Source organism: Peromyscus eremicus, chromosome 3 (genome assembly GCF_949786415.1).
Source record: "Peromyscus eremicus chromosome 3, PerEre_H2_v1, whole genome shotgun sequence".
Lineage (NCBI taxonomy): Eukaryota > Metazoa > Chordata > Mammalia > Rodentia > Cricetidae > Peromyscus > Peromyscus eremicus.
In genome coordinates, this window is record NC_081418.1 from 20,982,865 (window position 1) to 20,999,343 (window position 16,479).

Genomic DNA, 16,479 nt, shown 5'->3' on the forward strand with positions numbered 1-16,479 from the left:
ACAGATACTAGCTCAGCAATGATCATAGCCTTCATATTTACAACTGATAGGAAGTAGAAACAACCTAAGTGTCCTTCAGCAGATAATGGATAATAAAAATGTGCAACACCTACACAATGTAGTACTACTTAGCTGTAAAGACAAATAAAATTATGAAATTTTCAGGTAAATGGATGAATCTATAAAAGATTATATTGAGTGAGACAACCCAGACCTAGAAAAACAAACAAACACTGCATGTTCTCTATCATCAACAGCTCATAGCTCCTTATCTTCATATGTGAATCTATGACATGGAGTAATCACAGAAGCCAGGAAAATATAAAAGGACCATGAGTGGTGATGGGGGAACCAGAAAGATATACGTGACATGAAGTGGGAAATGGAAACATGGACCTCCAACTAGAGGAGGGAGGTAGGTTAATACAGAAGGAGAAGGGGGATGAAGAATGAATAATAGTAAGTTTGTTTGATAAAACCTCAAGTAATCATGTTATTTTATATTTACTTAAAATTATAAACACACACTCTCTCTATGTATCTGTATCTATCTATCCATCTATCTCTGTATCTACATCTATCATCTAGCTCTCTATGTATCTACATCTATCATCTATCTATCTATCTATCTATCTATCTATCTATCTATCTATCTATCTATCTATCTATCTATACCTTAAAGGAGGTTAAGCCACTTGGGCTGACAATTTTAACCTACAAAAACCATGTATTAACGAAACCCCCATTACCAACCCCCCTTTTTAAATGGTTGGTCAGGGTAGTCCAAACAATATAGACTATTATTGGCCTTGGTGGCTTCTCGGCAGTTGAGGGTACATGTCTATTGCTGAAGACATCACAATACAGGACTCAGATAATCTGAGCTAGATCTGACCTAAAAGCCTCATTTTGTTTTAAACAAGAACCATGTAGGCCCTTCCCTGAAAGGTGGAGCAGATAACTGCCACAGAGCAGAGCTAAGGAGAGTGTTCTGCTAGGTGGGTTATAGCAATTAATTAGCAAATCGGAGCCTCGGGCACTGCAGGTGGTGGATAATGGGGTGAAACTAACACCAAGTCAGGAAACAAGAACTGTGTGTTCTCAACATTTGAAATAGCTTTAAATAAGCTTGAGCCAGGAAGGCTGGCTGAGAGCATCTAACATGTACACATTTCCAAGGAGATGGCAATTAAGTCACTCCCACCCACTACATGTTAAGATGAGAAAACTGGAGCCTGATGTTAGGGACAAAATTAATAATAGCAGTAGCAACAGCTACTACTTATTAAGAGGTTTCTAGGTGGCAGGTAGTGTTAAACACAAATACATTAGATCATTTACTCCTCAGATTAACAAGACAGGGGTAATTATATATATCTTCTGTAAATTGAGGATTTCAGTTTATCAAGATTAAATAACTCAACCAACGGTACACAATTGCTAACGGATGCAACCAGGAATTGTGTCAAAGGAATCTATATCTAAACTTTCTACCTTTCTACCATCACATGCTATGTCATAGCGAGAATCAACAGCCAATGATAGAACCATAAGGGAGATCTATCTTTCTACTATTATAAATTGAAAAAAACTCAAAAAATCAAAAACCATGCTCTTACATCTCACGGTTAGTTATACTAATATTTTCTGGAAACAACAATATTGCCAAGCAACAATAAGAGGTACAACAGCTAACAGCCTCACGGAAGGCTTCTGTCTTAGGGTTTCTATTGCTGTGAAGAGACATCATGACCCTGGCCACTCTTAAAAAAGAAAATATTTAATCATGGCTGGTTTACAGTTTCAGAGGTTTAGTCCATTATCATCATGGTGGTAAACATGGCGGTGTTCATGTAGACTCAGTGCTGGAGAAGGAACTGAGAGTTCTACATCTGGATCCATAGTCAGCAGGAAGAGACTGCTATACTGGGTGTGGCTGGAGCATGTAATACCTCAAAGCCCACCCCTAGTAACATACTTCCTCCAAAAGGCCACACCTACTCCAACAAGGTCACACTTCCTAATAGTACCACTTCCTATGGGCCTATGGGGGTCATTTTTATTCAAACCACAACAGCTTCTTATGGACCATTGGGCTTGCTTAATAACAGCTCCTCTTGGGGAAATGAATCTAGTCCTCTGAAAGAAAAAACTTGGCTCCTGTAACACAGGCATTTATCCATTCCTAAGAGCTTTATTCCCATGACCCAAACACCCTCCACCAGACTCCATTTCCTACTACTGAGCCTCAGCATGCAATTTCATGGAGACACACCATAGTTAAACCATAGCATTTGGTATATATGATTTATGATATGCGGTCAAAAGAATTGAGGATTGACTTAGAAAACCAGTCAATGTATATTATATGCAAAAAACTTGTAGAACACATGTAGTCTATTTTTAACTAAAACAGAAATATAAAAACTTACATGTATATGTGTTAGAGTTCTCTAGAGGAACAGAACTTATAGACTGTATCTATTAGAATGGCTTACAGGCTGTGGTCCAGCTAGTCTAATAATGGCTGTCTACCAATGGAAGGTCCAAGGATCCAGTAGCTGTTCAGTCCACAAGGCTGGATATCTCAGCTGGTCTTCGGTATACACCAGAATCCCAAATAGTGGGCTCTAATGCCAGTGAAGGAATGGACTTATTAGTGAGAACAAGCAGGCAAAGAGAACAAGCTTCTTTTTTCCATGTCCTTTATATAGGCTGCCAGCAGAAGCTGTGGTCCAGATTAAAGGTAGATCTTCCCACTTCAAAAGATCTGGATTAGAAGAGGGTCTTCTCACTTCAGATGATTTAATTAAGAAAAAAATCCTCACATGTATGCCCAGACTCTTGAGTTTGAGTCAATTCCAGATGTAGTCAAGCCAACAGCCAAGAACACTGCATATGTCTTAAATGAGCATAGATGAACCAAAGTTAAGAGAAGACTTAATTTTATGACAATTTTATGCTAATTCACTCCTTTATTAATTATTGGTGAATTTATTAATTTATTAATTTCCTACTAGAATGGTGAGCACTCATGTTGCCAACAGAAGTCAGTTCATCAGAAATGTTATATGGGGACCTGGTCAGAACACTCTTGCCTGAATTCATGGAAAACTTCTTCCAAGCTTCAAAGGACTTTTAACTGTATTTCTACAGCATCCTCAGGGATCTTGAATTAACTTTCAGGCAGTGTAAGGTGTTCAAATAAACACAAAAGAAGAGAAGTAAAAATCTATAAAAAAAAAAAACTAACAAGGTAGATGGGTAAAATCATCTTCCTTGGGAAAGATAAAGGATCTGTGTCATCAAATGGACTTTAATAAAATAGAATGCAGAAATGTTACAGTCCTTAAATTGTCTCCCCCAGAAAATTCAATTTTACTTTAGAAGGCAGATAATGAAGGGAAATTATGCACTCCCTGAGTAGTCAGAAAGCAACGCCATCTTAGGGAGGACTCGACACAACTCTACCATTTCTCATTGGCACCTCTGCATATGTTAGGGCTAGAATCGCAAACCTATCTTACCCACTTTTCTATTTTCAGACTAAGTCATGCTTTCTAGAAAACTTCAAATTTGTCCTTTGAAATGAAAATCTTTGAAGCCAAAGACCACTTTCCTGCATTTGTGATTATTCTAAACATCAAGACACCGAGTTGAAGGAGATCCAAGAACCAGAAACTAGGTTCAAGTTCAATAATACTAACTTAAGGCAAAGACTAAAACCGAATTCTAGGCTAGAAATCTTCCCCAGAGTTTGACATGACATCGTTAGTTTTCACAAAATCCTATAAACTAGGTAATAATCTTATTTTATGCTCATGGGGCTTAAGCTGCTGAGTTATTAAATGTTTTATCTAAGAAAACATAGGTTGAAAATGGCAGGACCACCGGGTGATTTGGGGACCCAAAGTTGATGCTTTTTCTCTAATATCCCCAAACCCTGAACTATGGGTAGGAAAGGCACAAGAGAAATGAAGGCAGATGAACTGGCAGGTCTTGTCACTGCTTAGATTTGGGGTATAATGAAAGAGGAGAAATTAAACTTAATTGTGAGGTTAGGCTTCCCTTGCTCCTGGTAGGCTATCAACACTAGGAATGAGTACTTAGAAAAATCCTGGGAAAGCCAGAGTAGTAGAGTGCAGCCCAAGCCTCCAAAGATGATTCTCATGGTCTGACCTCCCAGGACAGGTTTTCAGAAGCATTACTGGAATCCCTGCACTTGAAAATATTCACCATAAGAGCTGTCAACACTACCACCTCGGCTGTCATTGGTCCTGAGGTCTGGAGCCTGCTTGTGGCAACCATCACAATTCCTTCCTGGTGCCTGAGAAGCTGGAGGATGAACAGAAAGCCCGCTGAACCCCATGTTTCCATACCCTGATTCAAAAGGCATAATGGCCAAAAGGCAGCCTTCCCACAGTGGCGAGTCCTTCCAGTCGGCAGGAGCTAATGAGTATTCTGAGCCATGACTGTAAAGAAATCTGAGAGATGTAGTTTAGTTTCCCAATCTTTGCTGCTAAATTGAAAAGGGGGAAAACACAATAGAGTATGTTGATAGAAAGATGATGAGCAATCTAAGCCATTTTATTCTTAGAGGATTCTAGTCTACGGGACTAGGGCTTGTAGTGGTGAAGGTGCTCTTTAGTGAACTTGGAGACATGGGGAGAATTTTTAAAAGACCAATAATGAATTTGGTATGTGAGGCTTCTGTGAGATGTGCCATGGATGCCAATTGGTGATTAGGAATTTAGGGATATTCAGAAAATTAGGCTGGGAGATGGGCAGAGGTAATCTTAATGTTCATGTGCCTGAGACTGACTATTCATGGGACTCTGTATGGAAGAAAATAACAGCATGACTGCTTTAGTCTTTGCAGGAAAAGTTAGCTCCATGGTAGAAATGTTAGCTCCTGTGCCTTGTTTTCTCCTCCAAAGGCAATTTCTTTAAAAAGGTTGTAGCTAGAGTTTTCCTGACTGGCCCATGGTCAGGACAAATCTCTCTCACCTGCCAGTCCCACAGCCCCTCAGACCCAACCAAGTAAACACAGAGACTTGTATTGGTTACAAACTGTATGGCCGTGGCAGGCTTCTTGCTAACTGTTCTTACAGCTTAAATTAATCCATTTCTATAAATCTATACCTTGCCACGTGGCTTGTGGCTTACCAGTGCTTTACATCTTCCTTGTCCTGACGGCGGCTGGCAGTGTCTCCCTCACCCAGCTTCCTGTTCTCTCAATTCTCCTCTCTGTTAGTCCCGCCTATACTTCCTGCCTGGCCACTGGCCAATCAGTGATTTATTTATTGACCAATCAGCAACACATTTGACATACAGACCATCCCACAGCAAAAGGTAATATGGAATTTTCCAGAAACAAGGTACAGCAAGAATTCAACCGATGTTAGGAAAATAGATTGAAAGTTTCAGCATGAAGCTTTATGAAGATGAGATATCATGGTATATATTTAAAAAACCAATACTGTTGCATCTTATTTTCACTTAGCAATTTAAAAGTTGAAAGAAGACATGCACCTGTCATCATATTAAATGACAAAAGAGCTAAAGAGGTAAGGCCATAGTCACTCCTCCCATTCCTTTCACCCCAGGGTCACTTTATATGATATAGGAATCCAAATAACAATGATGTGGACATTTAATTACAAGCAGTTTGGAGGAACTTCACATGTGCTCGAGGATGTGGGTCACTCACCTGAGTACTTCATGCTTCATGAAGTATTCTGCAGATTCATTACCACATGGGCTTGCTTCTCATACATTTCATCAGCTGCATATGGTCCCTTCCTTTGAAACCTGGGGAACCTCTGATGCTGCTTTCTACTCTTGCTCAGGATTTGTGTCCCCTGCCCAGTTGTTTTTGGTTGGAATCATTAGACTTTGGGGAAGCTATGCTTTCTTCCTTCCCTGTATTCCTAAATGGCTTCAGGAAAGGCTAACCATTCTGAGTTCCTATTGCTTCTATAAATGTCCTCATTCAAATCTATCTTTAATTGGTACAAGGTCATTTTGTTCTCTTATAATATATTGCACTGTGGTGTCACAATAATTTAGCCAGAAAACAGGTAAATACCATTATCTGTAAAGCTCAGAAGGCTAGACGTTAGTTTCTTTCAAGTTTGACCTTGAGGCTTCTTTCTTGAAATACAGCTCTGGTGTAGGAAAGTGAGATTGTGGTTTGAGTCAAGCAAGACACAATAAGGATATAGAACCAAAATGCACCAAACAGAAGAGCTTTGTACTTACAGGTCTCTGCAAGGCTGAGGGTGCTGATGGGAAGTCCTGATGTGGCAGGGAGCTCAACTAGCTGGTGCAGAGTGACTGAGACATGGAGAAGAGCACTGGACAGGGGTTATGGTATTAGCCCTCTGACAATGGAGTGGCTACTTTAAAGATCCCATGTGGTGTGCAAAACCTCTTAACAAGGGTCTAGTATTGACTGTTAGGTTGTTTTCATGGTCTGCAGCTGTGGGCTACCTTGCTTTAAAGTTTACTGAGATGAAGACCATATGGGCTATATTGCAAATAACCACACAGGAAGGAACAGTTTTAACTAGATCAAAGGTTATGGCCCACTATAGGGTTTCAAATAACTTAAGTCACTGAAAAATTGATGCTGAGGCTGCAATTAAATTAAATGAATTCATGACCTTCCTGGTGCCTTAGCATAATTTTTTTTTAAATTGTAAGGCAGTCTTAATTTGAGTGGCAGACATATTAGCTATAAGCAGAATAGTTTCATTTGAACTGCTAAGTGTTTAGCAGGGTAGTGATGTTTGTGGAGCTTGTAAAGTAATAAGTATAATGAAGATTAGCAGTATTGTATGTCACCCATGGGAAGTAGTGGTTGTAATCAGAGAAGCAGGGCAGGACGTTATGGTAAAAAGATGGGAGTGAGTGGCATGTGAAAGTTTCAAGGGGCAGGTGGTCTTTTCCCAGATGTCAAAGGAGTTGACTGATACAGAACAGTTGTGGAATTCCAAACATGTGGCACAACCACACTAACGGAGAAGCCATGCCAGTTGGTGCTGCAGCAGTCACTGCCTGGATCCCTGAGAGAGCCCTCACATCAGTGGACAGCTGCTCACAAGGATTCCAGAAGGTGGGCTCAGAAACTTCCCTCCCACTGGTACCTGCCGCCACTTTAAGTGTTGGGCCATGCAGTCAGAGAACACGACAGACATACATAAGGTCAGGTCCAGACCAAGAAAACCTCTGAACAGATATAGTATGCTTTAAAAGGTGCTTAGGTACTGAAGAAAGAAAAGAAAATAGGTGTAGACAGTCACAGAAAAAAATAAATAGCTTAAAAATAATAAAGTGAAGTCTATACTAGTAAAGTAATATAAAAGGAATAAGCCACATAAGGATAGGAAATACCATAACACAGGGCACCTGGCTCCTGTATGCTGCTTTGTTGACTTTACATTTTTTGAATGCTGATGAGCAAAGGACATATGCTGCTGAGAGACATTGGATTGTAGAAAAAAACTGATAAATTAAATCAACCTATATATTTTAAGAATGTATTAACTTTAGAATGGAAGTCAGAAAATGTGTTGTGTTGGGGGAGAGATTATGCTTTTATTTCCACAGGAAACAGAACACCGTGGATTTCTTCAAAATTAATAAAGATCAGACTTGATTGGGAGAGACCTCCTGAAAATCTTGGCTACAGACATAAAAGAAAACAAAACAAAAACTACAAGACAGGTGATGTATATGCTGATCCCTCTACATGGGAACAGTTCTGAGACTGGATGAGAAATGATAAATCTTATTGGCTACAGAGTCCTCATGACTTATTATTACATGCCATCCTTTCACATTTCATGGATAGCGTTTTGGTTATATAGTCCAAACAGACTTATAAAGTTAACAGATGTCTTTACCTACTCAAACATAAAACAGAAAATCATCTTAAGCTGACTTGTGCACACTGCACATCCCATATTTGTATTAATGCAAATATATATGTTACCTTTAAAAGTCTGTGTGTTTTCAGAAAAAAAGGACCAGACATTAATGAAGACAAGTAGCCTAGGTGATCCAGCCTCTCAAAATGCCTCTGTTGTACTTTCTGCAAAATTCTGCATCCAGAACAACTTCAAAGCTGCTAACTGAGATGATCCAGCCTCATCAACTACTCCAGCCAGGACTTCAGATAAGCCCTTCAATTTCCCATCACACAGAGACTGGACAACAACTAGCTCTCCCAGGACTTGAGAATTATCTCAGTTTTCTCAGGGTCCCCTAAAGATGCCATCACCCTCAGACAATAGGAAGCAGTCTAGAGAACATAACACCCACATTTCCAAAAGGTGGGTTGGGTGATTGTTTTTGTCATTTAGTGGATTATGGATGTTTGTCAGTGTTTAGGGGGATTATGCCATTGTTATGAGCTATTGCAGGCCCTGACACAACTATAGTTTATAGCAATTGATAATTTAGATGTCAACCCACCAGCAGAATGTTCTGTAATGGGGTGACCTGTTGACCAAGGCATGCAGGACACTGACTCTGAATAATGTTGCTTCCATCTATAACTTCTTGTGCAATAACAGCTATGATATCTCCCCATTAGCATGCATTTTCATAAAATGTATATATGTAATCTCATGATTACATCTCAGTCCTATGAACATGCATATCTGTGGGTGATCAGGAAGATGACTTTTTATTCAGCTGTATAATTTTGATATATAGAAAATATACTAGGATATGCTTCATAGCCAGATCTATTGTCCCATGAGACTGTAGACACTTAAAGCCTGCTTTGTTCCTTTTACTCCAACTAACAAAAATAACAATTTCTCCTCAGTCTAACATAAACTGCATGCATTTAGCTCATTTTTACTTCAGAGCAAGAGAGCAAGTTCAAACTAGACTAAAGACCTTTGTAAATAGATCACAAGTTTAAAATTTCACAGCTATGCACAAGGTCAGAGTCACAGGTGTTTTACCAAGGTTACTAACACAAAACACTCTAGGAAAAGCCTGCCAATTCTTCGCTTGCCAAATCTGCTGATAAAAAGCTATGTCTCAGAGTTTGTCACACTGGGCACTGTTCCCCTGACTCTGGTCCTGAGACCTTGGAACCTCGTATTACTGTGGTAATGGCTCTGTTCTTTATCATCTATTCTAAGAACGTGCTATGACCTTGAGCATTTTGAAACTTTTCTCAGGATTGGAAAGAGTCTCCTGTTAGAAATGTATGGATAGTTGGGCAGGATTTTCAGGGAGAGAGAGAACTCTGGGAAGAAGAACAGAGGAGAGATGCCAGGGAGATGTGGACCAAGTTGGACATATGGTACAGAGGAGAAGTAACTGAGCCACATGGCAGGACATAGATTAAAAAATGTGGGTTAATTAAGTTATCAGAGCTATTTGGGGATAAGCCTTAGCTAAAGGCCAAACTTCCATAATTAATAATAAGTCTCCATGCCATTATTTGCAGGCTGGCAGCCCAAGGGAAGTCTGACTACACAGTTGACTGTGGGGAGCGACTATGGTAGCGTCTATCAGACTTGCCTTCAGGTACCAAAGTCTAGAGGTGTGAATTTGAGAGTGAGCAAAGACTATATGAGGCTCACAGAGTATTCAAAGGGTATGTTCAAGAAGGAAAGTTTAAAATGTGCTTTAGGAGAGCTAGTTGACTTGTGTTTCAGGATGATTTTAGTGTAAGGATGAAATCATCTCCTAACTATGAGGCTCTTTGTTATGGGCATGGGATATTGTTCTAAATGGATACCCACTTGAGCTGAGGAGGCCTCTGGATTATAACTAATAAAAGCACCCAAACCTGAAATAAAAACCATGAATTAACTCAGTTAACATCAGTATGATAAGCTACACCTGATTGGATTTCTACTCTTGCTTTTGGTTGTTAATTTAAATTGGTCATCCATTAAATGAACCACTGCCTACTGTAGCAAAATCTTCTATTACTGATGAGTTATGGGAGAATGTGTGCCCTCACTCTGACCTCTAACACTTGTGTCTGAAGATGGAAGATTTGTAATGGTAGCTGAGGCTGGAGCCAAAGAGAAACTTGGTTGGGGTGTACTTGTTGGACAGGACTTGGAAAAGAAGACTGTTTGCCCCAAATTTATCTACCTACCTATCTGTCTATCTATCTATCTATCTATCTATCTATCTATCTATCTATCTAATCTATCTATCGTGTGTGTGTGTGTGTGTGTGTGTGTGTGTGTGTGTGTCCACATGCTATGACACATGTGTATGCAGAGGGAAACTTGCAGGAGTCAGTTCTTTTATTCTACTACATGGGCCACAGAAACTGAACTCAGGTCATCAGGCTTGGCAATGCCTTTAGCTGTTGTCGACATAAAATCACAGCTTTCATCTTAAAGGGGAGAAGAGACAGTTTATTCTGGAGCCATTTGGAGTGACTATGGTTTAGGAACACATATTTAGGTTACCCCAAGTTCCATGTTCTAACATGGAAGAATTTTCATGAAGTTTTGTAGTTTTACATAATAAAGAAAATCATAAATCAAGGAAAGTTTTAAACACATTGGTGGGTACACCAGAGAGGTGGTTATAGCAAGATGCGGGAGGCTTTTCAATCCCTCTAAGATGCCACCTGATAACATTCTGAGCCTTTGGGTTACTGGAAGCCAGTGGTCTGCTAAGTTAATAGATTCCAAAGTTTTGTTTTTGTTTTTTTTTTTTTTAATTTATTAGCCACAGGATGTTAGTTCTGATGCAGAGGTGAGAAAAGAAAAGAATGGCTCTTCTATGGACTAAAGCTAATCCAAGATAGGTAATCAGTCTCTGAACCTATAACATTCCAATCCCTCCACAGTACAGCAGTTCTCCTCTCTCTCTCTTCCTTATCATGGGAAGCAGCTTTTATTGACAGGTTGTCTCCAGAAACCAAAAAAAAGAGCAACGTGCTGTCAGTCATGCCCTATGCCTGCAGAGATGCCTCAGGGCTCTAAGGAATACAAATTACCTATTTCAAGACCCAAAGTCTTTCACCTCCCTATTCAGCTTAATTTAGAAACTTTGTGACCTTACTTTATTGGGTTTTTCCTCCTCCAGCTACTTTGTACCAGCCAGAGGTAACCTGTGAAAGAATTATGAGTCACAAGAAAGCAGCCTATCAAAAGTCCTTCTGTCCTACCTTAGTGGCTTCATCCTTCATTGGTTGCATTTTTCTTCGTGCTGGCGCACACTCTTCTGAATCAGATCAGGGACTTGCACTGTCAGCCAAGGACCCAGCCCTAGGGCCAGGGGATGAGCTAGTACAAATTTGGGTTCATTCCTGGCCCACAGAGTTTTGAAATGATTGGTCAGACCTATTTTGCCACCCCTGTACATCTTTGCTGTCTTCCCATCCAGCTCAGGAACTACAATTTCTGAAGCAGTAGTGGGATATGCGATAGCAATTTCAAACTTGATGTCCAACTAATTTGAGGAAGTCATGGATGTACCAGCGTTTTCCAAACCAGCAGGTCCTTCCTTGTTGAACTCCAGTTGGAACCAATCATTGTCCTAATTCTTATTCTCCAAAGGGGGATAAAGGACTATATTCCTCCTTTAGTCACTGCACCCACAGTTCCTGATCCCAGAGTCCGGCATTAGTCTTCTGCACTGGGATCTCAGATCCGACCCAACCCGACCTGACCCGACCCTCCAGGTGGCCTCATCCGCCATCTCGGACCAGGGTGCAAGAGACAGTTTGGCAGTTCCAACCAGTCAATCAGACTCAGATTCAACACCCTACTGCAGCTCAAACCATCTATAATTCTAATTCCAGAAGATCTGACACTTGGTCTCTTTGGATACTGCATGCACACAGTGTGCTTAAGTACATGCAGGCAAGACACTCATACATACTTAAAAAAAATTCCTTGATTGACTAAACTCAGGTCCAGATGAATTCACTGAAGAGGTCTACTAGAAGTCACATGACCATAGTCATTTACCTGTTTCTCGAAGGGAGAGATAGTTTCTTCAGTGATAAAGCCATTGGTAATGAGCATGATACCTCTTGAAAATTCCTCACTACGGGCACTAGAAACAATGCTAATGAAACTCATTGAGTTATCAGTCAATCAGTCAAGATATGAAGAAGGAAGAGGGACCAGGTAGGTAGAGGAAAGGGACCAGCAGGATGGGAGAGGAATTGGCAGTGTTAACAGAGGGTGAATATGATAATACATTACATGTGCGAATCAAATTTTCAGGATAAAATCCTTTATTATGTATAATCAACACATGCTAATAAAACACTGGTACTGAACAGAACATATTAACCAAAATACAAAAGTTACTGATTAACTAGATCAGCCATTTTGGTAATGGAGACAGGCTATACTGACCTTAGTGGATGGAAATACGGTGTCAAGACTGTAGAACACACTGTTGTTAAACTGTTTGCTAAGACAGATGACAACATTCTTTGTTGTTGATTTTCTTCTCTTTAAAAACGTCTACATTATTTATTGTATTTAACATGCTGTGATCAGTGGTTGTCTTCTATTACTGTTTGTGGGTTTCCATTTATTTATTTGTGTATTTGTGTGATCATGCATGTGGCAGGCATGAGTGTGAAAGTCAGACTACACTATGCGGGATTCCGTTCTCTCTTTTATCCACGTCAGTTCCAGAACTCAAGTTCAGATCCTCAGGGTTAGTAGCAAATACCTTGCCTCCATGGTGCCTGCTCTTTCCTACTATTTTCATTTTTTCATTGTCTTCTTTCCACTCACTTTTCTTGGAGTCATTATTAATTTCATCTTTTATTTATCTTTGTAAAGCTTCATATTTTCTACACCTGAGTCTTTTTACTTTGTGGTTTGAAGTTATTCTCACTTCTTCCCCATCCTCTATCATTCTTACTTCACTTTTCTGATCTTGCTCTTATTTTATGGGTGAAAAGTCATGGGAAATTTCTCTGGTTTCTTAAGGGGCTCACCACTTTTCATTCACTTGTTTTTGTCCTCACCTGATGTACAGGGTAAGTACCTTGGACTTCTTTCATACAGCTGCCTTTTTCTGTTTGTCTACTGAGTTCTGGTTGTTTATTTTAGTATAAAAGAATGAATAACTGGGCAGGCAGGTTTGACTTAAGTTCTCTCTCCTTTCCTTCTTCCTTCCTTCTCCCTCCCTCCCCACTTCCCCTGTGTAGGGAGCTGACACACAGCAGGCTTTACTTGAAGATAATCTTCCTAGGAGAGAGCCAGAGAAATCTGAGGTTTGGAGTTGGAGAGTTAATGAACTGGTTTTTGCTTTGTCTTCAGGTGGATCCTATTTGAACCATAGTTCTGTTTCACACGTTAGCTTTGCAATTTTTTTGTCAAAGGTCCTGATATTTCCCGTAGGGCAACACTACTTTACAGAGCAAGGGTGCCATCTGACATTGGGTAGACTGGAATTATGGAATCATAGTGAACCTGAATCATTTAGATTCCTTTTTCTTTTTAACACTGAAAATTTATTAAGAAGAACTTGCAAGAGAAGACTGCGCCACACTGAAATTAAGCAGATCCAAAGCCTGTGTATCTCAATGAACTTTTACACAGTCAGAGCGGAGGAAACCATAGAGCTTCAGTTCAGCTCTTACCCTTTCACTGTGGAATATGTTTTTATGCTCTTTCTTAAACCCCTAACTACTGTCAACATATCATATTGCATTTATATGGAAGGAAAAGTCCATAACAATTAATGGTTACACAGGAGTAATGAGTTAAATATTTATTACCTAATACTAATTCTCCTGAAGTAGTCTCCAAAACTTCCCAGAGCAGTGACTTGGTACAGTACAGAAGTGAAATTTATTTTATTACATTAATTTCCTGGGGGGGTCCATGGTGTTTGATTTATGATTAATTTTTTCATCTCTTTGGCTTCTGTGATTTTACTTTTCTTTCATTCTAACTGCTGGCCATGCACCACCAGCAATTAAAACAGGCAAAAATTAATCATTGGCATAGTATTTATGAGATGAGACTGAACGTGGGTAGAATTAATCATAAATTTATTTCCTCAGGCTTGAGGCATGGTTTTCCATAACACTGACTGTTTCTTGGTAGTATTTTTTCCCACCCCAGCACACTGTACCTCAATAACTTAGTTTCCTGGAAGTCCTTTGCCAACAGTGCTAGCTCACTACAGGTAATATCCTTGTTAAATCCTTTCTCCCAGGTTTCAATTCCATTCTCACAAGACATTTTCCCTCTAGTTCATTTATGACCTATCAAAAGTCATTTTCAAATAATAAAAGGAAAATTGGTGCAAACATGAGTTTATCATCTATACATAGGATGCATAGCTAAGGTGAAGTTCATGTCAGCAGAGTAATTTGCACCTGTCAACTTATCTGCTTTATATTTTCATCCCCAGCTCTGGACCAGATTGTTATTCCCTTGTGATGATTGTAACAGCCTTGATCTCCTGGACACCTGCCTTGGTTTTACATTGCCTTAGTTTTCTCCCTGTACTGGGATTTTAATGGATGACAGGTCCATTCTTCTTCTGAAATTGTTTGCTAGGAACTGTCTAATTTCCTCCCATCTTTCTTATAACAACAGAAGCAGAACACGGAGGACATGTGATAAATAACTAAGAGTTTCATCTTGGGAAGAAAGTCCAAGGAAAACTACTAAGAAACTTAAGCTGATCCTCAAGTTTCAAATAGAAGAAAAATTTCCCCACTCAACAGACAGCAGAGAAAAGGAAAGAAAATGCAACAAAACATAAAAATGATAAGTAGAAGTAAGGAAATAGAAATTAAAGTTCATAAGACAATAATATAATGGATATATATGAATGTGTTTAAACCATCCACGAGAAGACAGATACTCTGAAATTGAAATAAAATTATTAGTCTGTAAAACAATATCTGAACCAGAAAAGTGTACAGTAACTAAAAATAAAAATATGTTCCCCACAAAAATGAGCCAAATATTGCTGTGCTAACTACTCACTATCAAGGCAAAACTAACTCAAGACAAAAGAAACTCTTAGTCCGGAACACTGATGCTGATAAGGCAAGCGCACAGGACAGACTGCACTCTCCTGTGTTCCCAGAGATCTGTAAGAACACCTTTGACCTGTGACATCAGAGAGAGGCGAGACGCATGAAAGGCAAGAGAGGCCCATGGTAAGCCACAGTCAGTGGAATATCGATGGTAAGAAACACTGACCAATTAGCTCTGTGTAGAAGCAGCAGACTCTGCCTTGGAGCACTGAACACAGGGTTTGGGAAGGAAAGAATCTTTTCTCTACTCACTGTTCCACAAATGAAAGAGAGAAGGAGAGTTTCCAGAAGAAAGCACAACAAAAACACAAGTTTTTTTTATTTCCTGTTTGTTTTCTAAAGAGAGAGAGAAATAAGGTGTGGAGTTGGGTGGGTGGGGAGGTGGGGAGGGTCTGGGAGGAGATGGGAGAGGGGAAATCATGATCAGAATATAGTGTATGAAGATTATTTTCAATAAAAGACAAGTAAAAACAAAAACAGTTTTAGACATAATCCCAAACTGTGTAAAGCAGGCAACAACCATGCTGTACTACCTATTACGCTAGCTGATTCTAAGAGAAGCTGTAATTAAACCAGTCCATTGGGAAGCATCTAGAAAGCTTGGCACCACTGTGTCTTCAATTCCCCAAGGCACCCTACTCCATGGATTAAGAGGGCAACTACCCTGTGAACCACTTGAACACTCCACAAGAGCAGACCTAAAAATACACTCAGCAGATACGAATACACTCAGGCATGGCTACAAAATGCAGGTGGAAATGCAGCCTGAGCCTCATAAGGTAGGAATGCCCAGCTGCAAAAGGTAAGCACTCATATAAGCACAGTCCTGTCAGAGCCTCAGAAACTGAAATCCATGTGTAGACAGCATAAGCACTCAGCACACACGTTAGACAGTAGCTAGCAGAGTAGATGCTGTCCTGAGCGGGCAATTCATGAAGGGCATGGGGACACTCCCACGGGAGGGTGGACCCTCATGCAGGAACTCAGCCTGTGAGGGGAAACAGACAAACTGCAGCTTGTGTAAGCAGAGTTGCAGTCTAACATGCCAGAACTTACATATAAGCAGCCTGTTCTTCCACCAGCAGAAACAACTCCTAAAACAACCCAGGGACCAAGAGAACCTAAATGCAGGAAGGAAGAAATATAGGCTGACTCTATATTTCCAAAACTTTTGTTGCATTTTTTCTGTTTTTCACTTTTACATTACTATTTCCTAGTTGTTTTTAGTTTTGCTCAGTTAGCTTTTTATAATCGTTCTGCTTTTTTATGCTCTATGTGATTTGATTTGATTATATCTCATGTCTCCAGTCCACCTACTTTGCCTCTTATTTCTGTGTCACTTTCCCCCTTTTCTCTTTCTTCATCCCCTCTTCTGATTTACTTCCTCAAATTAATTTTTTTGGGCTGGAGAAATAGCTTAGCAGCTAAGAGCACTTGCTGCTGTTCCAAAGGAC

At 39.8% G+C, this 16,479-nt stretch overlaps 1 long non-coding RNA gene and 1 pseudogene across 1 annotated transcript; one reads left to right on the forward strand and one right to left on the reverse strand.

Annotated features, from left to right (window-relative positions):
• Positions 1–261: 261 nt before the first annotated feature.
• Positions 262–14,887, forward strand: LOC131905676 (uncharacterized). The gene is made up of 3 exons (XR_009378011.1): positions 262–415; positions 5,504–5,567; positions 14,577–14,887. It is a non-coding gene; the product is annotated as an uncharacterized LOC131905676 (long non-coding RNA).
• On the reverse strand, positions 11,182–11,697 carry LOC131905675 (ubiquitin-fold modifier-conjugating enzyme 1-like; annotated as a pseudogene).
• Positions 14,888–16,479: the final 1,592 nt, after the last annotated feature.